Source organism: Amblyomma maculatum, chromosome 11, assembly GCF_055883805.1.
Source record: "Amblyomma maculatum isolate TAMU_Amacu chromosome 11, ASM5588380v1, whole genome shotgun sequence".
Classification (NCBI taxonomy): Eukaryota; Metazoa; Arthropoda; class Arachnida; order Ixodida; family Ixodidae; genus Amblyomma; species Amblyomma maculatum.
The window spans coordinates 67,889,747-67,917,525 of NC_139354.1; the positions used below are offsets into that span (position 1 = coordinate 67,889,747).

Genomic DNA, 27,779 nt, shown 5'->3' on the forward strand with positions numbered 1-27,779 from the left:
AGAGCTATTGATGAGTGGACTTATTTCCAGAGAAGCCGGCGTGGCAAGACCTCCAGCAGATATATTTGCTTGCCATCGTTTGAGATCGCAGTGGGAAACTTATATGCAGAGGCAAATATACGGCCCTCTCCCAGTTTTAGCATAACACTTTTTAACAACTGCGAATGATGTATTTGCCTTTCTGAAAGATATCTAGTGCTATTGGAGCTTCAGCCTCTTTCTCTTCGCACGTTAAATTCTTACTTCATTATTTCAGTGAATAATGAATCATGCTTACTTTCCGGCCCGTACCTCTTGGGTATGCAGAAGTTTACATAAGCGCGCCCCAAGTGATGACATTTAGAAGTATGTGTGCGCAAATGTAGACTATACAGTAATGCAAAATTGAAGGTCTCTATTATAACACTGTTTCCTTGCAGTTTTTACGTATGGTAATGTCCACACATGTCAGCAAATAAAATGGTTTCTAGTAAATGTGATTATGCTGGGAAGCACTGGTGACATCAGTATTTTTTAAACTTGCATGGCAGTAACTTCTTACTAACATAAGCTTCATAAAGAACAAAAATATTTTGAAACCTAATTTTAGTATAAGATGCTAAGTATTCCTTTTCGAGAAAAGTAAAACGCACAGAAAATGCACTTTAGCTTAGAAAACGCATTATCTCTCGAAAGAACTTCAAATACTCTGGAATTTCTAGACTGCTATGTCAGATATATTGGCAGTATAACCAACGGACCAAACCATTAAGTCCTGTTTTGACCTGGTGGCGGTACATCCACGGTTCCCAGAATCATTTTCCCACTGGAACGTCACAGCCAACCGCTGACCACCCCAATGACGGAGCCGACCCCCCTGCATCCATCTGTGCCCGTCGCCTGCAGTGGTACCCTATGTAAATGAGACCCCGCTACCTTCGGTAATAGCAGCGATGACAATGTCAATGATTGTTCTCCTACAAACAAGCCAGCCGTCGCAATAACTGTGAAGACAATCGCAAACTCAGCAAAATTATCTTTTACTTCAGTTACGTAGCCAATCTGTGGTTTCGAAACCCCGAGTCGGACATTACCACCTGGCTGAACTTCAATGCCAAATTTTCTGATGTCTTGAGTCCCCCTGCTGTTCGCAAACCCTGAACAGAACAGCGTCTTCGGTCGCGAGCGCAGCTGGTCGGTGAAATGTTCACGAGGTACATTGAGGACATTGTAGACATGTGTCGGTGCGTTAAACCAGCGAGAAACGAGGCCGATAATATATGCCTTGTCCATGCGGTAGTAGATGATGGCGCCTTTAACATGCTCATTTCCAGGGATCCCACTGCACTCAAGAAAGCCTACAACGTTTTCCAAAGCTATCACGAGCTGCGCAGGGATCATGTCTTAATTCAACGCCTGCCTGATGGTTCGCGTGCTGGACTGGCCGCGCAACGGGAGCCATTTGGCCTCCGCAGAAATCAAGGCTTTTGTACAGGAGGATGTCGTGCGGGAACTGTCTGTGCTGCCATCTGTGAGGAAGTCACCAGCTGGCCTTGCTCCAGAGCATCACCGTGCAACCAGCAATAAGTGTATGGAGCCGTCGCTAATTCTGGTCCTCAAAAAGATGCGATCGCAACCTCCCTGTCCTTCACTGCACCTACAATTCCATCTTTTAGCGTTGCGCACTGAGATACACTCCAGCATTCGCCCCAGCTCCTTTTGAGGCACTCTGTAGTACATATACCGGAGTTGTATCTAAGTCCTCCTCTTGCGCCGGCATATGCCTCTGCTTCGGCCCCTGTGCATTCGCCCCCAACAGCTTTTCTCCTTCTTTGCCTCATGTCTCATCAAATTTGCGGCAACCCTGGCCGCACTGCAAGCAACTGCCGGGGCCACTTATCTATGACCATTGCTGCATGGCCTGTGTCAGCTTATTTGACCCCCCCCCCCCCCCGTTCCGCTGGGTCCACCTGCAGCGCTTTCTGAACCTCCGCACTTCCTCTGTCGTAATTCGACTTCACCATGCCATCGCTCCATTTCGCCAATGTGCGGACGATCAGCTGCTGAGCCGGAATACGCTCGTGAGACAAAAACTGCGTATTCGATAGAACTTCAGTCCTCGTCTTCCTGCCCGAATGTCATTGCTGCCATCGTTGAAGGTGTTCATATTCTTGCGCCCCTCAACACCAGTGCTGCTGTATCTGTTATCAGCCATATACTCTGCCACTCTCTGCGAAAAGTGACTACGCCCCTCGTATAACTATCACTTCGTACTGCATCCTCTTGAAGTAGAAAGCCGATAACTGCAGTGCTCGCGTCGTCATTGCTGGTGCCTTGTACCGTATAGAATTCGTTGTCCTCTCCACATGTTTCCATGTTGTCATTCTCGGCTGGGATTTCCTGTCTCAGCATCAAGCTATTGCAAACTGCTGTGGTCCTTACGTAGAGCTCATTGAACCTAGTGATACGCCGTCTGATGCTATGCTCCACAAGCCATGTCATTCTTATGCGGCCAAAATCCTCGTCGCTCATGACACAGCCATCCCACCCTTTAGCGTGGTTCTCTTTGCCCTCAATGCCTCTTCGCCCACAGCCACCACAGAGCTCCTTGTGCCCTCTAACATTGTATGCCACCACCATCTACCGTTGCCGTTTGCCATCCTTGACATGAAAAACGGCACCAGCACGCTTCTGGTGGTAAATCCTCTGGTGTCTTCTGCTATGTTGTTTCAAGGGGGGTGTCAGGGCCCCATTAAGGCCGCTGACCTTTAACGATTTAAACGATAGGAAATGTCACAGTTTATAGGGGAAAGCACAAGCGAGGCCTCCAAAGAATATATTCTTCGCGAAGGCATGACACGCAGCTCATGAATCTGTGATTATTGTACATGAAAGAGTGGTGTGATGTTCATCACGTGTGTCCATGTGGTGTATGAAAGCGAGTGCTATCGCTATGGTGGACTCCTCAGTCTTGATGCTCGAATTGTTACCCCGAACGGAGCGCGTAATCCTAATCCAAGGCCCAACAACACCGGCGTACCGCAAGGCGCGGTTCTTTCGCCCAAATTATTCATTCTTGTAATGCGAGATTTCCGCCGCTCCTTGCAGCTATTCCGTCCCTGCATTATGCCTTGTATGCAGACGACATCTCCATCTGGCTAACGAGAAGCTCTGTGGGTGAACAAAAGCAGGCTCTCTTAAAAAAGCCGAGATACCATCGGAGATATCTTAACCATAGCGGGCATGCCGGCATCGCCGGAGAAGACTGAATACTCTGTAGTTCTTAATGGTCCACACAGGCAGGCAGGTGGAATCAGTCCGAATATTATATACTTTATACATGTCCGCCCAACTTATTCGACGCCAGTCTACCATACAAATTCGAGGGGCGTAGTTTCACCAAGACACAAAGGGCACAACATGGGTCAGTAAAGTAAGTTAACAATTCAAAACACCCTACGCCTCATTAGCAGAGTAAACAGTCTCCAGTGCGATACAAAGGAGAAGGAGACCTGCCAGCTAATGTTAGCCCTTCTCAGCTCCCGCATCATGTATGCATACAATTTCCACCTCATCACAAGAAGGCAGTTTGAAACCCTTGAAAAGCTCAAACGAGAAGCCATCCGCATTGTTATGGGTCTGCCGAAATACACATCTCTCAAAGAGCTGTACGCGCACAGTGGCATGAACCTGCTTGCAGAGATTGCCGAACAGGCAAATCTAACCCAAAGGGATCGGATATGCTGTACTCCAGCTGGCCAGTACATCCTAGAGGAACTTCTTATTGCTTCAGACAAATAAGTTCGTTCTGCAAATGATTATGTCTATCCTCCTTGGGCACCGCCAATTTCGCTGACAAATGGCAGGCAATTGCCATGAAATATGGCTCCCCGCTGTGGCAACTCGAAGCGACGCAAGCGTTTTGTTAAGGCGCATAGCCGCAGTGTAGCGAAGAAACCAACGGCTACTACCTCAATAATTCCTACCGCAATATCAGTTACTTGTACATGATGTGTGGCGTAAGGGTATAAGAAGTTGTGGGTTTCCCAAAATGAACGTTGTTGAGAGTCAGCGCTCGATGTGTCGTCTTGTAATCTTGTGCTTCCGTCCACGTTCCGCGCTGTTACCTCAAGAAACATTGACACCGGCTCCCATGCGAAATCTGCGCCAGCGCTCCTATCGAGTGTCTGCAACCGAGCGCCGAGCTATTGAAGCCCAAGTCATACTATGCTTCAGAATGGCGCGAATGAGCCGTCTAACAAACTGTGGAACTCCCCTGTTGTCTCGGTGAGGAAGAAAGACGGTTCTATATGCTTGTGCGTCGACTACCTTCGCCTAAACAAAATCGCGAGGAAAGACATCGACCCCTTCCGCGTATAGATGACGCGTTGGACTGCTTACAAGATGCTGAACTCTTTTCTTCGCTCGATTTACGATCAGGCTTTTGGCAGGTGCCCATGGCTGCGGAAGATCGCCCTAATACCGCATTTGTCATCCCCGATGGCCTCTTTGAATTTACCGTCATGCCTTTCGGTCTCTGTAATGCCCCTGCCGCCTTCGAGTGTATGATGGATACTATACTGTGTGGCCTGAAGTGGAAGACGTGCCTCTGTACCTTCACAACATCGTGGTGTTCTCGCCGGGCGTTGCTACCCACCTCTCCCGCCTGAAGCAGATCATGGCATGTATTGCAAACGCCAGCCTGCAGCTCAACTTGAACTGTCGTTTTGTTGCTCGTGAGCTGACCCTTTTAGGCCACGTTGTGTCCAAGGAGGGCATAGGTCTTGATCCCGCCAAACTTCGAGCTGTGATTGAGTTTTCGAAGCCTACTACCATCAAGCAATTAAGTTTTTTGGGCCTGTGCTCATACTTTCGGCGTTTTATACGGAGCTTTGCTTCCATTGTTGCCCCGCTGACTCAGCTCCTCGGCAATGGTCACCAGCATGCGAAGACGCCTACAACGCAATGCGCCGCCTCATCACAGCCCCGCCCATCCTGAGCCATTTTGACCCTGAGGCGCCCACCGAAGCGCATGCAGACGCCATTGGTGTCGGCATCGGCGCTGTGATATCATGCTCAGCGCCCCCATGGCTTCGGTGCATACGTAGTTGCTTACGCCAGCCGTGCTCTCACCAAAGTCGAAGCGAACTACTCTGTAACAGAAAAGGAGAGCTTGCTCACCATCTGCGCCCTCACAAAGTTTCGCCCTTACCTTTACGGCCGTTCGTTTGATGTAGTCACGGACCACCATGCCCTCTGCTGGCTTTCATCGCTCAAGGAACCCGCCGGCCACTTGGAACGTTGGGCTCTTCGTCTACAAGAATATGACATCCGGGTTATTTACCGATCTGGTCGCAAGCATGCAGACGCCGGCGCTTTGTCTCGCTCACTGCTGCCAGCCGACATTGTCAGCCTCTCCGTCTCGGACTCCGCGGCATCTTCGCTCGACATCAGTGGCATGCCCACCGAGCAATGAAAAGATCCATGGATCGCATCCCTTATTGACTACATTTCCAACAATTCAGTGATTACCTCATCAAGCACCCCTCACCATCAAGCTTTCCACTGTAAGATTCGGGATCATCTCCTTTATTGGCGCAACTACAATTTTAATGGACGGAAATGGCTCCTCGTGATTCCGCGCCATCTACGGACTCAAATGTATACAGCTTTTCACGCCGATCTGCAGTACGGTTACGCCGGAGTTTTCAAGACGTACACTCGAATCTGTCTTCACTACCATTGGCGCGGTATGTACAAGTCGGTTCTTAGGTACGTTCCATCATGCTTGACTTGGCAACCCCACACACCGGCCTCTCACCATTCGGCTGGTGAGTTACAGCCTCTCACATGCCCGCTTAGACCCTTCGACCACATTGAAAGTGACCTCTATGGCCCTCTTTCGTACACAGCTGACGGCAATCCCTGAGTCATTGTTGCATCGACCACCTGATGCAATATGCCGGAACCACCGCGCTCCCAGCTGCAACAGCCCGAGATGTGGCCGGTTTCTTATTGAAGAACTTTATTCTCCGTCACGGTGCTCCTCGTGAATTGCTCAGCGACAGAGGCCAAAATCTCACGTCGTTCAAGCCCTGCTCGCTCAGTGCAAAATCAATCACTGGACTTGCACCGCCTACACCCGCAAACAAACGGCCTTACTGAATGATTGAATCACACCTGGGTGACATGCTCGCGAAGTACGTCGAATCCAACCACACAAACTGGGACATTGTCCTTCTTTATATCACCTATGCGTAGAACACTGCTACGCAATTCAGCACGGGTTTCTCTGCGTTCTTTTTTTGCTTTACGGTCTGCATCCATCCGCTCCCCTTGATATTGTCCTCCCCTACAACCCTGACGCATCAGAATGTACCACAGTGACCGAAGCAGCACAGCACACAGAAGAATGCTGCCAGATTGCACGCACATTCACAACTTACTCTCAGTGGCGCCAAAAATATCGCCATGACACCAATCAGAAGAATGCACCACACCTCGAGCCCGGCTTACTCGTGTGGCTATGGGTTCCATCCGGCAGCCCCGGCCTCTCAACAAAACTGCTCTCCAAGTATCATGGGCCCTACCGCGTCGTCGAGCGCACTTCTTCGAGAGAGAGAGAGAGAACAACTTTTATTTAAAATGCCTGCAGAATCGGTTAGGCTCCCTCCACGCAGGGAGGACAAGCTTTTACCGCGACGCGGCCACTACGTCAGTCTCGTGCGTTGTGCTCCTTGAGGTCTTGTTACGTCCCTCGCTACTTCCGCGGGTTCGAGAGGGCCGCCGCCCCCTTCTTGGGGGTGCTGCCCCCCCTCTCCTCGGTTTCGCTCGGTCGCTGCCTCTCTAGAGCTGCCGAGACCTGCTGGACGGCCTTGAGTTGTGTCTCTTGATCACAGCTCCTCGTTGCAGCCTCTAGCTGCGGCGGGATCGTCGTCTTCTCGCTGGCTTCGCGCGGATTTACTCTACAGTCCCAAAGGATGTGAGCCGCGGTGGCTCTCTCCTTCGCGCATAGTCTACACATGTCGCTCGCGTGCACACTCGGACACATGTGCTTAGCTAGCACCGGGGTAAGCAGGGACCCTGTCTGTAACTGTCTGTATAACACTGCCTCCTTCCGGGTAAGCCCCGGGTGAGGTGGCGGCATAGTCTGTCTGTTCAGTCTGTACCATTTCACTATTTCGTTGAAGGTGGTCATCTTGTCCTTGGCACTGCGCCGCGACCAAGACTCCGAGTCGGCCGTGCTTGCAGCCGCGCGGTTGGTTAGTCCTCGCGCGGCCGAGTTGGCCGTCTCGTTGTGGTTCACGTTTCCGCGTTCCGACACGTCACTGCCCATGTGGGCCGGAAACCACTTGATCACCACAGGACTTTTGCGTTCGATGTCTTCGGCCTTGCGCAGTATGCGCGCGGCCTCACTACATACCCTACCCTTGGCGTAGTTCTTCACTGCCGTTCTAGAGTCACACAACACTGTAGTGCATCCGGGGTCGGAAACGGCCAAGGCGATGGCCACCTCCTCCGCCCGGTGCGCTTCTCGAGTCCGGACGCTCACCGCGGTCTTCGTTGCACCCGTCGATGCCCCGACAACCACCGCCGCGTATGCGTCGGTGTTCCCTCGATACTCCGCCGCGTCCACGTAGGCGGCGCCTTCTTCTCTGGCGTGGAGGTCTACGAGAGCCCTGGCCCTCGCCAACCTCCGCTCCCTGTTGTGCTCGGGGTTCACGTTCTTCGGGATCGGGAAGACCCTGAGCTTTCTGTTGATGCTATCTGGTATAGGTACGTCTTTCTGCTGCTTGCCTTCCCTCGGTTCGAGGCCAAGGTCCCGCAGTATCTGTCTTCCGGTTCTCGTTTCAGAGAGACGCTCGAGTTGCGCCGTTCTCTGTGCTTCGGCTATTTCGTCCAGCGTGTTGTGGACTCCCAGCGCCATGAATTTTTCGGTGCTCGTGCTCCCGAGGAGACCGAGTGCCGCCTTATATGCCTTGCGTATGGTGGCGTCTATCTTGTTACGTTCACTCGGCCTCCAGTTGTGGAAGGCGGCCACGTACGTTATGTGGCTAACTGCGAAGGATTGAACGAGCCTAGTCAGGCTCTCCTCCTTCATCCCCGCTTTTCTGTTGGACACCCTCTTGATGAGTCTCATTGCCGCAGCCGCTTTGCCCGCGAGCTTGTTGACCGTTTCACCGTTGGCTCGGTTTCGCTGGATGAGCAGCCCGAGTACTCGAATCTTCTCGACCTCCGGTATTACTTGTCCTCCTGCCGTCTTGACCGTGATCTTGGGACGCTCGTACTTGACTTCCATATTCTTTCTTTTCCTGCCCGATCCTTTCGGGGGAATCACCAGCAGTTCTGACTTGGCTGGAGAGCAAACGAGTCCAGACCCGTCCAGCTGCTCCTCGATGGCGTTGACCGCTTCTTGCAGCGTTGTCTCGATGTGTCCGTCGCTTCCTCCCGGTACCCATAGCGTAACGTCGTCGGCGTAGATGGTGTGCCGGACTCCCGCTACTCTTTCTAGCCGGGTGGCCACCCCGATCATCACGAGGTTGAAGAGTAGCGGGGAGATTACCGACCCCTGCGGAGTTCCGACGCTGCCCAGCTTCTTCTCTTCGAGCTGCAGGTCTCCCGCACAGATTTCGGTGGTCCGTTCCGTCAGGAAGTCTTTTATGTACTGGTATGTCCTCCTGCCCATGTTTAGCCTGGATACTTGGGCCAGGATAGCCGAGTGCCTCACTTTATCAAAGGCGCTCTGCAAGTCCAGCCCGAGTACGGCTCTGTTGTCCTTGGTGCCCGTCGTATCGTCGATGATCTCGTTCTTCAGTAAGATCATGGCGTCTTGCGTCCCGAGTTTGTTCCGAAACCCGATGATGGAATTTGGGTAAAACTCCGATTCTTCCAGGTAACGCTGCCACCTGTTCATGAGAACGTGCTCGAGGACCTTTCCCACGCACGAAGTGAGCGAGATCGGCCTGAGGTTCTCTATGTTGGGTGGCCTGCCAGGCTTGGGGATGAGGATCGTCTTGGCTGCTTTCCATTGCTTGGGTAGCCTTCCTTCTTGCCAGCACTTGTTGTAGAAGTTCGTGAGCGTTTCGATGGCCGCTTCGTTGAGGTTCTTGAGCGCTCTGTTGGTCACTCGATCGGGACCCGCGGCAGACCTTCCATTGAGATTCTGCAGGGCAACTCTGACTTCCCAGGTCTGGATGTCGCGATCTAGCGTCTCGTTCTCTTTGCCTTGGTAATCCGGGTGTCTTTCCGTGGGGGTGGTCGGCAGGTACTTGGCGTCCAAGCGCCGCTTGACCTCGTCTTCCCCGTGTTCGCAGATTGCCTTGTGTAGGATCCTGGCCAGGTTGTTGTGTTGGTGGCCCTTGGTCTTGGTTTCGTCGAGGAGGTTCCGCAGCATGTTCCACGTCTTGCCCTTGTGCATCTGTCCGTCGGCTTCGTTGCAGGCCTCGTTCCACTGTTGGGTGCATAGCACCCTGCAGTGGACCTCGATCTGCCTGTTGAGCTCGGCGATCTTCTTCCTTAGACTTCGGTTGGTTCGTCGCTTCTGCCACCTCGCCTTTATGGACTGCTTGGCTTCTATCAGGTGGGCCAGCCGACTGTCCATCTTGTCTATCCGTTCGTCCGTCTCTAGCTCTTTGGTGGCTCCTTCCGTCGTCTCAACGACGTTGGCCGCCCATTGCTCGATGTCCGTAATGTCCTCTTGCACCGCGGATAGCGCCTTTCGAAAGGCGTCCCAGTCCGTAATGCGATGCTTCCTTATGCCGGTGTTGCCTTGGCCTTCGAGCGGTACGACGACCTCCACGATGTAGTGATCGCTGCCCAGCTCTTGGCCCGTGTTTCTCCATTTCGCTTCTCTTGATCCTCCGTCAGTTTTGACGAAGGTAAGGTCCGGAGTTGTGTCTCTCGTAACAGAAGTGCCAATCCTGGTGGGAAAGGCCGGATCCGTGATTAGGTTCAGTCCGACGTCGGTGGCGTCTTGCATCAGCTCTCTCCCCTTGACTGTCGTTCTGTGGTAGCCCCAGTCTTGGCTCGGAGCGTTAAAGTCTCCGCACACTACGAGCGTATTGCTCCCCGCGACTGAAGTTGCCTTGTGGAGCAGTGCCTTGAATTTCTGTTGTCCGTGGGACGGATTGCTGTAGACGTTCACCAGGAAAGTGCTCTCCTTCCTCTTCTTGCCCGTGATTACTTCCACCGTGCAGTGTTCGATGGCGCTTCTTCCGATCATTTCGTGTTCCACGAAGGTGATCCCTTTCCTAACGAAGGTGCAGACCCCTCTGCCCTTGCCCTTGGACGTGTCCCTTTTGCTCGGCGGGCTGTCGTGCGACCGGTAGCCCGGCAGTCTCGGCGTCTCTTCGCTGTGTGTTTCTTGAATCATTATGACGTCTGGTTTCCTCGTTAGTTGCTGCAAGTGTTGCTGCAGCACCGCTCTCTTGCCGGTAAAGCCGTTGCAGTTCCAGTGCCAGACCAAGAGGTCTCTCACTGGTGGTGTGGATGTTGCTGCACGTGCTGTCCCGTCCATGATTGCTGCAGTTTGGCGGTGATCTGTGCTTCCATACCTTGTATTTTTGCCTGTATCTGCGTCTGCAGCTGTGCTTGCGTTTGCGCCATCATGTTCTGGATCGTGCTCTGTATGTTCGTTGTCATCTGCTGAACCGTTTGCGTGAGCGCAGTAAGGCTTTCGTTGGTTACCTTGCTGATCGCCTCGAGACGGTCGAGTCTGTCGTCCTGTTTTTCGATTCTCTCCATTGTCTTTCGTTCCCTGGCGCCCTCTATGGCTCTCCTCTTGGGAGCCGGTCCCGCCGCTTTCGTGGCTCTCGGGTCCACCTCGACCTCTGGTTCGTCCTCGGTTATCTCTTCTTGTTTCCTCTCTTGTGCGGGCTTCGGCAGCAGCTGCTGCTTTTGCTGCATCGCAATTAATGTCGCTAGCTTCGCGTTGATTTCCTTGATGGTTGCGTCCTGTTCGGCGATTCTCTGCTTTAGCTTCTCGTTCTCGTCTCTTAGGGCTTTTATTACCACCCCGTTCTCTTCTTGGAAGTTCTTCGTGGCGTTTTGGGCCGGTGGTTGTCTCTTCTCTGCCATGTTTGCCTTGACTGTTTCGGCCCAGGCGACTCTTTCCCCCGATTGCGACGGTCTGTGGCGGCTGGCGCTCCTGCCTCCCTTGCTGTTGTCCCTCTTGCGGCTGCTGTCGCGCTGCCTCGAATCTCCGCGGGGTCTCTCGGCAGACGGCTCTCGCAGCGGCGGAAAGCTTTTCGGATCCAGTTGTTGCTGCTTGGCTTCCATCTTGCGTTCCCATTGCCGTTTTTTGAGCACATACGGCATCTTGTACTTGTTCTTGCATTCCCTCTCGCCCGTTGGATGCTGTCCCCCACAGAGCCTGCACTTGGGCTTGCATTCGCGTTTGTGATCCTCGCTGGGGTTCGCGATTCCGCAGCCGAAGCATACTCTGGTGTTGGGATTCGGGCATACGTCTCTTCTATGGCCGATCTTGCCGCATTGCCTGCACACGTCAAAGTGCTTGCGGTAAAGCCCGCACCTGACTAATATCGAGCCATACTTGACGTAGTTCGGTACTTTCTCTCCTGCGAAGAGTACTATCACCGTGGTTGTATTGCCGATTCTGTGCGCCTCCACCGCTAGGGGGTTGCACGGGTTCACGATGTTTTCGGCTATCTCCTCCGGGGTGTCGTCTACGGCTATGCCTCGGATGACTCCCTTGACCGTGCCGTCCGGCGCCGTTCGGTAGGCGCTGACTTCGTATGGCCTGTCTCCTACGTTAAGGGTTTTGACCTTAGAGTACAGCGTGGCACGCCTCTCGTCCGGGGTGCTGACCACGATGATGTTTTGCTGCGCGTTCGTGCAGATGGTGTCTGCTTTGGCTTCTTCCTTCGTTACTCGAGCCGCCGTCATGACGGCCGACATAATTATTGAAACCTCAGTTCTCGCTACGTTGAGACCTCCCCGTGGTCTCATGACTATCTTAGTGTCTTCCTTCGGCATGTCCATCGGCATCCTCGCCGCTTTCGTTACCGAGGCTGCAACTCTCTTAGCAAAGCTGGCCCTAGTCTTGGGTCTAGACTGGCGAGTAATGGCGGCGGACTCACCGTTTTCCTTGCCGGCCATGATCTGCTTGACGCGCTTGCCGGAGACCGACCAGCCTTCGACTTCTTCCGGTGTAATGTCCTCTCCTTGAACTTCAATGCACGTACGCCCGCCGAGACTGCCGATGCTCGGTGCTGACGGCATGTTGTCTCCCATCGACGTGGCCACTTCCATTTCGGACGCTTCCATTTCGGACGCCATCTTGGTCGTACTCGTCGCCGGGTTAGGCCTAGCGGCCGGGCCCGTCACCACCGGTGGCCGTACTCGTGGTAGGCCGACGTTAGGCTTAGAGAAAAGTCCGCACCGCACCAGAGAAAAGTCCTCGTAAATCGGGATAATCACGTACCGCTTGGTCAAAACTGGTACCGGTCGATGCCCCGCACCTTCGCGCACACTTTGGTACCAAATATATTGCGGTAACTGTAAATTAACACTGCGTTAATTGGCATAATAGCAGGGGCCGATGAGAAGCACGTCCCCTCTCGTCGGCGACCGCAGCGCCACCGCGCACTTCTTCAGTGAAATATATTGTTGAGCCGCTTACGCCATCCTTCGATTTGCGACGCCGCGGCCATGAAACTGTTCATGTGCAGCGCCTTAAGCCGTTCTACGACCCCATGGTATCTTCGTCCCCTTAAGTCACCAGGATGGCTCCTTTTTCTCTGGGGGGCATTGTGAAGAAGAAGATAGACCCCTTCGCTGGACGGTGATGAAGAAGAAGCAGTTGGGGAATCAGCATCGCGCAGATCGTGTTGGTCTTGATCGCCCTGCTTCCTCGCCGACCTCGACGCCATCCTCAATGTCCTTCTTGTACATTTGCTTCAAAATATAATTATACTGAACTAACTAGCACCTTGTAATACCTTTCCCTGGGTCTATGCTGCGCCTTGAAAAAGGCATGAAGGGTGGTTGATCATCAGACTATTCTCGGTCATCGCAAAACGCACTACCACTTTATCTGACGCCATCTTACAGATATATACTGATATTTTCTAAAACTCAGCTAAACCAGGCAACGAACTCGAAAGCCCGCCGGAATGCAGCGTCCTTAATGCTTTTAGCTGCTGAAAGGCTTTAACTTCGTGTAGCAAAGAAGGCATGGCGTTGTCTCCGCCACTATTAAGTGGCAACATTAGCCCCTTTCTCCGAATGCAATAACCAAGTCTTAGTTTAATTCGAGACGCAGTGGTGTTTCTCATCCCCAGTGTGCACGAAGCTTGTGCGTTCAGTTTTGCGTGTCATTATTTTTCTTGTTTGTTATTGTGTATTTATACTCGGCGGTTCGACGTGCAATGGCTAAGCTCTGATATCTCTCCAGATGTTTTATATTGCTTTTACATTCCCTCGAGTCTTACTCCACAACCGCTTGAAAGATTAACGCCAAACCGCATTTTGTTTTCTTTTTACTGTCCTCTGCCGGCGATTTCGAAAACAGAGGCAGACGTTTCCTCTCATGTGTTTTACGTGCTTTCATTCCAAACTATCTTGATGGCTTCAATCCGTGGCGCATAGTGTGTACTTTTTGTTTTAGTTTGTCTGCCGGCCATCGTAGAGCGGCAGGCCCGGAAAGCCGGAGCATTATATGTGCCGAAATCCAATAATGACGAAAATTGTACAATGTCAAATTCGACTTATTAGGGTAATTCATGGGCAACGCTGAACAGGTCTCGCCGGAGTAGAAGCCGCAGCGGCACTTTTTAGGTTTTGCAGCGGTTAACCGGCATGAGTATCAAAATGATTGTCGGCTGGGGCGGCCCTCATCTGTAAAATATAGGACTCAATGGGGATATCGATAAGCTGTCCACATTCGGCAACCTGGACCGAATGTACGCAGTCCAATTTGGGCTTCCCATATGGGCAAGAAATCGGAACGATCGGATAAATTTGGGCAGCCACTTAGCTCGTTGCAAATCACGCATGATCTCATTATGGCCTCCCCACATGGGCTACGGACAGGGGTGCACTTTGCATCGACTTGAGCCTTTTGAAAAGGTATAGTCATTCGTATCCGTGTCCACCTCATGTAAATAATTTGCTCTTTTCTAAATAATTTATTAGGAATATTGCTTATTTATATCCCCATTGCTCATTTGATATTCCCACCTATCCGTAGCCATTTCAGTTCAGCCAACAAAAAATGCCAAGAATTTATTCTAACATGCTACGATCATATCGGCAAAAAATGTTTCGCAATTAAAACTCTATTTTACTGCTCTTGAGCATGTTTTTGCAGCTTATCCAGATTTCATATGCCCACCAATTCCTGACAACAAAAGAGATAACACTGACGCGCTAGAGTTGGAACAAAAGCATAGAACAGAGAAGTTTTCAACAAGTCCATTCTTGCTTTATAGGTTCCGTATATGACTGAACATTTTACCATTAACAAGGTTAGTGATCAATAGTCCAGTATGTATTGCCTATTCGCTGTTATATATCTGCACCGGTAAACTTTTCAGCGTGTTCATATTATTCAACATTTCTCACCTTGCCTATCTTAGAAATGCCAAGCAATATGGTGCGTTCGAAAGTATATGGAACGCCGGGGGTGGTGTGCATGAGAAATCAATGTTCAAGCGCGCTGCTCACGTGTTCGAAAATTATTTAGGACTATATCTTAAATTATAAAGACGTACCTAATTACATATTTACCTGAATTACGTAATTACCTAGTGAAATAATAATCTAAGGCCTTGTTAAATAGTATCCACATACTTCGGTAAAAAACAAAACTAATTGGTAGTTTGCTTCTTTATCCCGAGTAATCTGATCCCGCGATGCAGCTGATTGGAGCGATATAAACTTAGGTTGCACATGACGCGTCCTACAATTTTTTCCTCCCGTTTCTTATTGCCTCTACATATACTAATTCATGCAACATATATGGCGTCATTTTCACACCAGACCTAAACGACGAACTGAACAGAGCGCTTTTTTCAATGCTTTCTAATTTCTTCTTCATTTACGAGTGAGTACACGTATACAGGGAACGCGAATGCATCCTCAGAAAAATGTTTACGGGCGAAAATATCCCCTTGAAAAAAACACTTCAGTCTTCGACGCCTTGAGAATATTTTCTAGAATACGCGCTATGGAGCCGACTATCTAGAATAAATAATTTCAGTGAAAATTTATGACAGCAATATTTCCGCCGGGGTGGTGCAGTGGTAAGACGCCCGACTACTGCGCCGGAGTACCTGGGTTCGAACCCGACCGCGGCGGCTGCGTTTCGATGGAGGCGAAACGAAGAGGCGTCCGTGTGCTGTGCGATGGCAGCGCATGTTAAAGATCCCCAGGTGGTCGAAATTACTCCGTAGCTCTCCACTATGGCTCCTCTTTCTCTCTACCCACTTTCACTCCCACATTCCTCCCTTCCCTTACTGCGCGGTTCAAGTGTCCACAGAAACAAGTGCGACAGATACTGCGCCTTTCCCTTCCTGTGGGCCAACCAATCAATCAATAAATATTACCGAAGAGGGATTCTATTTTCAAGCATTTTCATTCGTTGCTGCTAAATGTGTTTGTAAGACCTCGGATAGCATCGGACGCCAAAATTTGGCTTCGGATTCTTAAGTAACAGACTGTCGCACGAACAAGAAGTCGAGGCCATTTTGACTGAAACAACACAGTGTTTTATATATTTTGAATCTGCCATCGTAATACTGGAAAACTTAGTGTGTTTATTAGGGCGTGCACTGCTCAACAATACAAAAAAGCCTAAAATTGCATCATCGTGTCTATTATGTGTATCCAACAGTTTATAATGTGCAACACGTGGCCGGAAAAATAGACTCATTTTAATGATTGTACTACATGTTTTCTGCAATAAAATGTGTACGGATGCTGCTATTATGGTTGGGAAAATTTTAAACCGCCCAGTACGGCGTCCCCTTTTTCAGGTATTTAGAGGAATTATTACACAGTGATACTGCTAACAGTTGCATCTTGCCTGTACTCACCTATGGGGCTGAAACGTGGAGGCTAACCAAGAGAGTTCTACTTAACTTGAGGACAACCCAGAAGGCTATGGAACGAAAAATGGTAGGGGTAACGTTAACAGATAGGAAGCGTGCAGAGTGGGTCAGAGAAATAACTCGTTACCGACATTCTAGTGGACATTAAGAAGAAGAAATGGACATGGGCAGGACATGTAGTGCGAAGAGAGGATAACCGATGGTCGCTTAGGGTAACAAATTGGATTCCAAGGGAAGGAAAGCGTAGCAGGGGGCGGCATAAAGTTAGGTGGGCGGATGAGGTTAGGAAGTTCGCAGGGGTCAAGTGGATGCAGCTAGCACAGAACCGGGTTAATTAGAGGAATATAGGATAGGCCTTCGTCCTGCAGTGGGTATAGTCAGGCTGATGATGATGATAATGCTGGCGCATAAAGTGCTAAAAACAGCGGCCACGCCAGCATTCCATGAGAACGATTCCATGCGACGAGAGCCTCTAAACGGCATGTGTAGCTCCTGAGATTGTGAAATGCAGACCGAAATTCTACTGGTGAAATATTATGAACAGTGTTTAGAGATTCAACATTTGAGAAAGAGCCAATATTGCAACAGTCAAGTTTCGCGAACACAACTGCAAAATTGATCGTCTTCAGCGAAATTTCACGACTGCTTCGACTGATTTTTCATATGAAAATTAACGAAAGCAGTTAAAAATATTTGTTTCCAGAATTCTACAATAGCCCAGCTGTTTAATTCCTCGCAACAAGTGGTTACATGCGTATACTAGGGAAGCCACAACTTGTTTCAAGGCGTATATAAGAGTGTTATTTGCTGCAAATGTTTGATATTATAATTTTCCGCCATAATCGACATAGACTCAGCGGTATATTCCATATATAATATCCATGTGCACTGCGAAAGTAACATGAAATGCAGCCAGAATGACGTTACACGTTTCCAAGCGAATCTCCAATTAAGGTCTGATCCGGAAATCTACATCAAGAGATAGTTGTGGTTTGCATAACGATTTGAATTTACTGCGTCTTCGTGGATGTCTTGCTACTGATGGAAAGATTTTGGTAGTCATGCGCCCTCATACAGAGAATCAACCGGAAATATCAATTACAATACATAAAGTTACTGTTCAGTCACAGCTAATAATTCTTATATTACGGACGATAGTTCATTACAATTACATTTTAATGCAAAACATTCGCGAGCATAGAAAGGCCGACTGCAAATTTTCGTTACCTACAATAAAGCAGTTGAGCCCATGCCAAAAATATGATCGCTAAGTTCATTACTTTTCAGTCAGCAATTATTTAGATGCTGCGACTCAGCCGATGGTTCGATCATACTAAAAATAGCTTTCTGGTAGGAAAAAGATAATTGCGCTAAGGGCAACATCCACTCCACCACTCGAAAGCTGATAAGGTGGAATATTCGGCACAATACGAATATGGGCCAAATAGACTAACAAGATATGAAAGGAGATGGACGAACTGAAAATTCATAATTCAAATAACCTCAAACAAAATGTAGACTAAGAGGAGATCTTCATCGTAAACCAGTCATGGACGCCTTTAGTTGAGAGTGTTAAATTCGGTTGTCTTTCAGCAATCGTATCAAGTGCTGAATTAGTGCACGAATTTCACTTCTATATACAAACACCACGGTCGCTGCCAAATATGTACGCAAGATGTACACAGTAGGTTTAACAAAGCTAGCCTTGCGACGTCTGAAGCGTTGGGTTGTAATAAAACCAGTTATGCTACTTTTATGTTTTTTCATACTCTTTGTAATATTTCTTGATTATGTAATGCAAAATATATTTGGTATCACTACTAGCCGATGAGATGCGCGTTCTAAAACGGTTAATAGGTCAGCTAAACATCTGAGCTGCCTCGACGGTAGCTCAACGCGCGAAGGTTTTAGCATATGTCCTTCTGGAACGATACACGAAAATATGCACACATCACGTAGTGCAGAAAATACCGCCTTTGTTATCATTTTACAGCTCAATCTAACCGCTACTACTCAATCAAGCTGAAAAACGGGCAAAACAATTATGGAGCACTCCTAAGCTCCATCTTCGAGAGTACGACTAGATAGCTTAGGAGAGCCCCCGACATAGGTCACGATCTGGCGAAGTAGTTTTTACTGGTCTGCATGGCAGAGTTGTAGGGTGCCTGGCTTGGTATTAAAGAGTACTGGAAGGTTGATTTTTTCTACATTTCCTCCTAAAATTTGCGACCCAAGTTGGAAGCTTCGGTCGAATTTCTGATAATATGTGGTGTCTTTAGGGGCCGCGAACCACTGAAAAATCTATACCCTGGCATGCCAGCTGATATCAGCCTTCTGCCAACACCATTCCCTTTTCTTCTCTATTGCAACACTGACGCTAGAGTTTCTGACTAACGGTATCTTTAATGATAACGCGTTTTAACAATCATAACTATATTTCTCACAAAATATGACGTGAAGTGCAGAGGCATGGCACACTACAATTTTACACGTATAGTATAGGCATGGTTCAGAATTGAAGGCTTTCCCATAAACAGTCCTTCTTTGTTGCATTTTAGGACGGCTCTAAGCGTATTAATAATTACAAATTCCTCCACAGCCAAGTAGCTTATTCTAAGCAGGCTTTTGTGTTGAGAGCACCAAGAAATGAAATATATATTCCTATAATTAAGGGAGACCCTTGGTTAGCTCGAAAACGCACATTTTCTGAATGCATGTAGTAGTATTCGCTTCATTTTAAAAGCTGATGCTAGAATATTTCACCAACCACATTCTCGGAAGAAACATTCGGCAGCTGTGCATCGCTTGAATCTGAAGAAGCAGCAGAAACTTCAGGCAGCGCCTAAATGAGCTTCTTTTTTCAAGCCGAAAACAAGGTCAGAACTGGTCTTATCCCTGTTAATATTCGGTTCATTGGTCGTTGAAGGTCTCAAGCCACCAACACTCTACACCGACGTGAACAGCGGAAATGCAAGGTTTCAAATAAAACCGCTGCTCTTCAGGGCAAACATCATGTATGCAGCTGTTTCGATGGTCTCTGTTTTTCGACAGCAATCCTAGTGCTGTCCATAACGCTTTTAAAACAACAAAAGTGCTTGATAGCGGGATATCAACGTGGTCTTCTTCGAGCCTCTTTTTTTTTCGAAAACCTGCCTTCTTCAGTTTGTAACAAGACAGTCGGCTTGACTGATGTCAGACGAGGATGTAATAACCTAATTGATGAATTCATTGCGCTTCCCCTAAGCAAACACTATAAGAAAAGATTTTATGGATTTCAATTTTTCGTATGATTGCTAAGCATGCCGCTGCCTTTTTGGCTTCATGTAAAAAGTGTATGAATCAGTGGCACAGAGAACAGTGTAAACTTAGAGGGCCCTGTGACATTAGCCACGGTTCTACGGATAAGTATGCGTCAGCACTATTTGGCTCTCCTAGAAAGGCAGGTTGCTAACATCATAGATTGCTTTTCTTTACTCCCGCACTCACTACCGATTCTATGCTCTTTTGTCTTTTTGGACGTGACCGGATTGTTTCGTATGGCTTGCTTATCTTATAACTTTACGTAGGGCACTTATTTGTGCTGACAACTTGTCATTGCAAAAGCCTTTGTTGAGATAGAACGCGAAGTGAGAGGAAGACTAAGATAATTAAGGGGGGTCTCGAGGATGGATTTTGGTGCCCTAAAAAGTATTCCTAGGAGTCACGAATATATGGCAGGAAGCATCTACAGAGCCACATGGACTCTGTAAAGGCTACAAATGCGTAACTTCCGTTGTGCAGACCACATTTTCTGTGCACCGCAATCAATGCACTGTTTCTAAAAGAGCGTATAAGGATGTCGCCCCTCTATCTAGGTTTTTAAGCGACGTCAGCACTCCGTTTGTCTCTTACATATATTGCCGTCGACGTGTCAGAGACGAAGTGTCAATATTGAGCACTTTCGATGATCAATATCCGCTGCCAGCTGTCTCTATTGATATACGACATATTTGCAGTTATCCAACACTTTCCTCTATGGTGTTTCTATCTAAATAACCTCCACGTTCAAGGGTTCAACGCAGCGGATTTATATTTGTGGATTTATGGTATCCATTGATCCGTATATTTTTTCTTTGAGAACGAGGACTCGCGCTCACACTGAGCAGAACAGAAAGAATAGAAAAGTCGAAACAGGTTCAGGAAAGACAAGAAATATCTTTATTAATATTCCCAATACTTCACACACATGTGAGCGATGTTTTGGTTTACTCATACCAATTTTCAGCATCAAAAAGCAGTTTCGACCTTCCAGTGGTTGCACTCAGGTACATTCGTAATGATCACTGAAGTGCATCACCGCCTACTTCTCAATCAATGCTGTCTCAACCCATCACAGTTCATACTTCGGAAATTTAATGATAATTCATCATGATCATTTTACCGGGACGGCTGGATGTCGCAATTTTTCATTACATCAAGGGGTTAGATTAGTAGCTGCTGACTTTCTAATTCAGGCTGCAGGTTGTTCACGCGTTTTTGGCTTAGGCAAGTCAACATCGCCAGTTTGACTACACCCTTTGCATGATAAATGCCTCTCCTGTATTTACCCAATTACACTAGTCATGTGCATCGCCAGAAACTTCATCTAAGATGTCATCCTTAGAAACATCGTCATCACGTACGTCCGGAAAAATTTCAACCGGCCCCTTCTATGCTTCCCTTTGTAAGGCAACGATGGTGTAGAGGTAGAACATATGCCTCCCGTACAAGAGAATCCCAGTTAGAATTCCCCTAGAGCATAACTATCCGCCCTATTAAGAATCCACGTGTTGATGGAGTTCCATCATCCGGGTTTCTGGGCAGTCAAGCGCAGGCAACCATTGCCTGGAACATGCTCTTCACTAAAACAAGATTTGATCACGCTGGTGTAGTAATCAGCTACCCCTTCTCATATGAATACATTATTGCACTGCTAAGCAAATAGAAAATTTATAACAGGCGACCACCCAGTCTAGAAACTTCTCACATGCTTACTGAAATGTTAGAACAAAATCCCGGGTTGCTTAGAGACCACAATAATTATATTTTACAATAAATACTATGCCTATGCTGCAGTATTAGACACATGATTTTTGGCGGTAATACAAAGAGACTGAAGACATTGCGAAAAGTTTAAATTTCGCTCTTTGATTGGAAGCATAAATGTGTGTAGTAGATTTTTTGTACTGAGTAGATATTCATAGTTATGCTTAAGGTTTGCTCTGCTGAGGGGATTAAATAAAATCGCGTTATCTGGCAATGCTATACATAGACGCTGAGTGTATGGGGAGTACGTAATCTTAACTTTGTCTATGCGGAAATTAACATAACTATAATCAGGAACATTTTCTAAAAATGCACTCTTCTTTTTCTGAAATAAAGCGAGAGCGATGTGGCTGGTGACGGAGTCAATTATTAGTACTGAGTCGTTTTTACTCCAAACGTTGACTTTAAAAACCAAAATCCCTTCCGCCGCGTTTTACAATGCAAATAATACGAAGCACTGGGCGCGGGTTCTGTTATTTTAAAATATAATATAGCAAATTATGGGTCCGCACGAGACTAAAATCCGTCTTCTACATGCAGAAAACACATGGAGAAAACAAGAACTGTATAAATAAAACGTATCCAACTCTAATTTTAAGCACAATAAAATGAAACCTTTCTTGCCCATTGATTGCGAAAATGTAGCATATACGAAAGTAATTGGAGCCACGCAATCAGGCTCTAGCATATTTGTTAGAACTAAACCAGTCGGGAAGTGGAGCTGCGCTCTTATTTACCCCCTGCTTAGTGTCACTGATTTAGCCTACTGAATACCTTCATATCCATCTAAACCGACAACACCTCCGTGAAGTATTCGCATTGCAGCAGTCAACAACGCTGGCAAGAAAGTAGCCTGGAACGTTCGTATACAACCTCGCAATTAGAATTCCAAGGGGTTAGAACGAATAATGTATCGACGTTACAACAACTTTTTATTGAAGCACTCCGTAATTGCCAACTGCCAATATGGTTTCACAAAACAAAGATCAGCTGAGCACGCATTACTGGATCAAAAAGAATACATATTAAATAACTTCGAAGATCAGCTTCTCACCTTGGGTATCTTCGTTGACTTTAGCAAAGCATTTGACACGCTTAACCACGAAACTATGTTTAAGAAACTCGACCATTATGGCATACGCGGGCACGCCCTCTGTCTCATTAAATCATATTTCAGCGCTCGCTATCAGTATGCGCTTATAAATCAGTTCCCTTCTGATATGGTTCCAATTAGAAATGGAGTACCCCAGGAAAGCCTTCTGGGACCTCTTTTATTCAACATATATATCAATGACATATCCAACATAAGCAGTTTAGTTAAATACATCATATATACAGACGACACAAGCTTGTTCTTCTCTTCGCGGGACATTAAAGAACTAACCTACAACGCAAATACAACTTTGACGTCATTATCAGACTGGTCATCGCTAAACTCATTAAAGATAAACAAGGAAAAAACTAAGGCTTTATTATTCCATCCAAAGGGGCAACACATAATCAATGTGCCAATCCTCTATTTAGCTAACGCTCCCATTGAGTATGTACAAACATATACCTCACTTGGTGTCGTGTTTTCAGCCACTATGTCCTGGGATGCCCATGTGAGCAAAGTCTGCGCAGCTCTCTCTAAATATGTCGGGATTATTGCACGGAATAAGTATATTCTTGCTGTCAAGACAAAGCTGCACCTTTACTACGCGTTCTTTTATTCTTATGTATCGTATTGCTTCCTTGTTTGGGGAAAAACCACAGCTTCTAACATCCAGAAGATCTCAATTCTGCAGAAAAGAGTACTTCGTGTAATTGCCAACGTGCCATATGCCGCACATACAAGTCCGATCTACCTGCAATACAAAATAATACCGATCAACAAAATGTTTGACTACAGGTTTGCATCCTTCTATAAAAAAAGCTACGGCCAATAACAACACATTCTTTTCTAACATGGTGGTACTTACCCGACACCAAACGCCGTATACGACACGAAAAAGCCCTACCTACTCTTTACCGCGATGCCGAACAAATTACGGTCTTTCTACACTAAAATATATACTCCCCAAGTATTTAAACACACCGTTTTATGACCAGTTGCAGAGTATGTCTTCCGCAGCTATTCGGAACACATTCCTTGAATAAATTGATTGTGCTGTGCTTCTGCAAACATGTATTGAATTGTAATGTTATGTAACCACTATGTTTCTTTTTCCTTTCTTTTTCTGTCTTTTTATTCCTGGACGTCCGATGTACCCTGATAATTTTGAGTGTATGCGTCTTTTACCTTCTATTTCTTCCGTGTGTAACAACAAGTGTATATCAATCTCGCCCTTTCAGTCGCTACAAAACTGCCTCTTTGTAGGGGTGGCGAGGCTTGTCAAGCGGTCGTAACGACTGCTTTTATCTTGCCGCCCTCAGTTTTTTGTAAAGAAAACTGGAAATAAACTGATTGATTGATTGATTGATTGCAATTGTGAAAGGCGTCGCCGATCGTCATGAAATAATTACTCGTATCTTAACACTCAGGTTTATTTTCTCGTCCACAAAGAAGACAGCCTAAGCTCTCGTGCTGGTTTTAATAAGCAATGCAGAATAGAAAATACAACGACGCATGTTCCCGAAAAAATATAGCATTCAGTGCGTTTTCATATTGCTGCCTACTAATTCATAAATATAACGCTCACCTGCATTGCTATGACTTGAGCACAGCCTGCGCAGATTGGCTGCACAAAATCAGTTAACTAGCGACTTAATAAAATATTTCTATATGCCCACAGTAGATCCTTCATAACCTATGATCTCGGCATGTCTCCACTTCAAATAAGATTTTGTGACCTTACATAACCCGGAACTTTTCATTTCAAATTGTACCTCTAGCAGTAGCTAGGTCTTCAAATCAAGTCTTTATGCTTATATTTCTGCCTATTTATTAGTAAAAGATGGCGGAGATCTCCAAAGCAAACATATTGCGGGAAAGGAGAGGAAACGCATGTACTTTTCAAATATAATAATGATGTTTTGAATCAGGAGGGTTAAGAAAATCCCCTGTTGCCGCAAATTGCCAGTAGCTGTGCTGATAGCGCCTGTGCCGCGTCTGAAACATTGTCTGTCCGTGACGTCACTGGTCACATGTGTGCTTGCTATATAAGATGCTGTTCGCGTGAAATAAAGGGTTGTTGTTATCGTGCCGGGATCGGGGCAAGTCTCAGTTCCTTCCTGCCCGCTGCCCGGCCGCGCTCGGCGTCCGGCCAGGGACCGAACGCGACATGGTGTCAGAAGTGGGATCCTCTGGCGTTTGAGAGGCGTTGCCTTAACTTCGTCAACGGGCGCCATGTCAGAGGACAACGCAGCCAAGCCCTCCCACGGCATGTTCGCGGTTCCAGCTCCGCCAAGGTTCGACCGGACGTCCGAATGGCCTTCTTGGATCCAACTCTTTGATGACTACCGCTTCGCCTCGGGCCTAAATGAGCGGAATGAAGAAGCGCAGGTCCGGACGCTACTTTATACGATGGGCAGGCAAGCAAGAGAAATCTTCTCTACTTTTTCATTACCTGAAGAAGAACAGAAGCAATACGAAGTCGTCAAAAAGAAGTTCGACGAGCACTTCGTCGCCGCAAGGAACCTTGTTTATGAGAGCGCGTGCTTTCACCGTCGCACTCAAGAACCTGGAGAGTCCGTCGACCAATTCGTTACCGCGTTGCACACGATGGCGGGCCGGTGCGACTACCAGGAAAAGGAACGCATGATTCGCGACAGGTTCGTGGTCGGCCTCAGGGACGCTAAGCTCTCTGAGTCGCTTCAAATGGATGCGAATTTGACTCTCGCCAGCGCTTTGGCAAAAGCGCGTTTAAAGGAGACCGTCCAACGACAGCAGCTGCAACTGCGAGAAACCGGCGACGAACCCTTGGTAACGGCGACCGGCAATCTTGACGCGGTCAGCAACCAAGGACAGCCCAGAAAGTATTCTTCAGGACAGCACTCGGACAGCTCGTCAAAGAACTATTCATCTGGAATACAAGGTCCGCGTCCCAGAGTCCAGTCCTACCGACCAGGCACCCCCGGGTCATGCCCCAACTGCGGTCAAGGAACGCACCCTAGAGCCTCGTGCCCGGCAAAAGCAGCCAAATGCAACTACTGCGGTTGTTCCGGACACTTCGCAGCTGTATGTCGAAAAAAGGCTGCACGTGATGGAAAGAAGGTACAGCTTTCTTCTCTCCATATGGACAAGGCGGCGTTCTTCGTTGGCGTAGTGAACGGGGAGTACTCTAATTCTCGGTATGTACAGGTCGTCATTAACGGCACTGCGGCGTTCGCTAAAGTTGATTCCGGTGCCGAAGTTTCTGTTGTGCCCTCGACGTTTCCCGGTTTACCTACCAGGCTAGAAAAGTGCGACCTAATCCTAACAGGCCCGTCGAATGAGCCACTGAATGTTTTGGGAAAGTTTCATGCCACTATCCAGTGGAAACAAAACACTGTACAGCAAATTGTGTACGTGGTCTCACCATTACGCTCCGTACTTTTGGGTCTCCCAGCGCTTGAGGCTCTGGAAGTTATTAAATTTGCGGACTCGGTCAGTAGCGCAACAGCCGTCGAAGCTTCCTACCCGCAGCTTTTCAGTGGTCTAGGAGCGATAAAAGGAGAATACAAAATTAGACTAAAGCCGAACTCGACACCTTTTGCAATTCATGTTGCGCGTCGCATAGCCTTACCCTTGCGTGACCGAGTTAAGCAAGAGCTCGAGCGTATGGAGCGAGATGGCGTGATCCGCAAAGTAGAAGAACCAACAGAATGGTGTGCAGGAATTGTGCCAGTACTCAAACCATCTGGAGCGGTTCGTATTTGCGTTGACTTGACTCAATTAAACAAAAGTGTACTTCGCGAACGCTATGTCATGCCGACTGTGGATGATAGCTTCGGTCTTTTAGGTGGTTCGTCTGTGTTTTCGAAGTTGGACGCCAACTCCGGCTTCTTTCAGATTAAGTTGTCGCCCGAATGCCAGTTGTTAACTACGTTCATAACGCCAGTTGGGCGGTACTGTTTTCAAAGACTGCCGTTTGGAATAACGTCAGCACCCGAGATCTTTCAGAGGAAAATGTCGCAGATACTTGAAGGAATCCCAGGCGTGATAAACCTAATGGATGATGTGCTCATTTTTGGTAACGACAAGGCTCAACATGACGAACGCCTGCGTCTAACTTTAGATCGTCTCTCCAGTGCCGGTGTTACGCTAAACAAAGAAAAGTGTGCCTTTGGGGTAACTGAGATAAAATTTCATGGCTGTGTGCTTAGTAAAGATGGCATCAAGCCGGATCCTGAAAAAGTTCGTGCTATCAAAGAACTGGCGACGCCAGCTAACGTGTCTGACGTTCGACGGCTGCTCGGTATGGCTAATCATCTGGCAAGATTCATACCAAATTTGGCTTCGAAAACGGTGCCTTTACGTCACTTGCTTTTGAAGGGTTCCGAATGGATGTGGGGACCAGCCCAAGAGCAAGCGCTGTCGTACGTCAAAGACGTTATCTCTTCGAAGCGCGTCATTGCTAACTATCATGTAAAGTACCCTACGATTCTTTCCGCTGACGCGTCATCATTCGGTTTGGGGGCCGTATTGATACAAGTTCAACCAAACAATGAAAAAAGACCTGTTGCATTTGCGTCACGCTCGCTGACGCCTGCCGAAACCAGATACTCTCAGATTGAGAAGGAAGCGTTGGCAATGACTTGGGCGGCAGAACGATTCGAAGGGTGCATCAAAGGTCTTGAAATTGTGTTTGAAACCGACCACAAACCACTTGTAACGTTGTTGGGAAAATGACCTTTAGATGTTTTGCCTCCTCGTATTCAGCGCTTTCGCATGAGACTTATGCGGTTCAGCTTTACGGTTGTGCATGTCCCGGGTAAGAGCCTCGTTACTGCAGATGTATTGTCTAGAGCCCCGATTCAGGGAAACCAAATTGATGCTCATGCGCTGAGTGTTGGCGAAGTCGCGAAATTCGTTTCGGGCTGTTTGAGAAATGCCGTCGAGGCTAGCCTTTTTGAACGAGTCAAAGCTGAACAAGCAGCCGATGAAGTCTGTCAAACTCTCACAAAATTCAGCCTGGAAGGCTGGCCCAAGTTCTCATCGCTGTCGATGGTGTTGCGTCCATACTGGCAGGAAAGAGCAACGCTGACAGTCGCTGAAGGCGTGCTACTCAAAGGTGTGCGGCTAGTGATTCCACAAAAATTACGCGCAGAGGTCTTGACGCGCTTGCACGAGAGTCACCAAGGAATCGAGAAATGCAGAGCTCGAGCCAAAGAGTCCGTATGGTGGCCTGGGTTGAGTTGCCAGCTGAGAGCGTTGGTAACTGATTGCCCAGTGTGCGCGGAACACAGGCAACAAAAGTCGGAACCAATGATTCCGACAACCACTCCACAGCGTCCTTGGCAAAAGCTAGGTGCTGATCTCTGCCATATTGAGGGAAACTGGTATTTGGTGGTAGTAGATTATTTTTCTAGATACCCAGAGGTAGCCTTGCTATCTTCGACAAAAAGTGTCACTGTCATTATGCACCTCAAAAGTTTCTTTGCAAGACATGGCATACCAGAGGTTGTCATCTCAGATAATGGAACACAATTTGTTTCTCAGGAATTCCAGTCTTTTGCTCGTGACTATGGCTTCCGCACTGTGAC

At 47.9% G+C, this 27,779-nt stretch overlaps 1 protein-coding gene and 1 pseudogene across 2 annotated transcripts in view; one reads left to right on the plus strand and one right to left on the minus strand.

Annotated features, from left to right (window-relative positions):
• The window catches only part of LOC146174041 (uncharacterized), a 264,164-nt gene that overhangs the window by 77,482 nt on the left and 158,903 nt on the right, over positions 1 to 27,779 (minus strand). The window lies entirely within an intron of this gene.
• Positions 22,575 to 23,252, plus strand: LOC146174044 (uncharacterized; annotated as a pseudogene).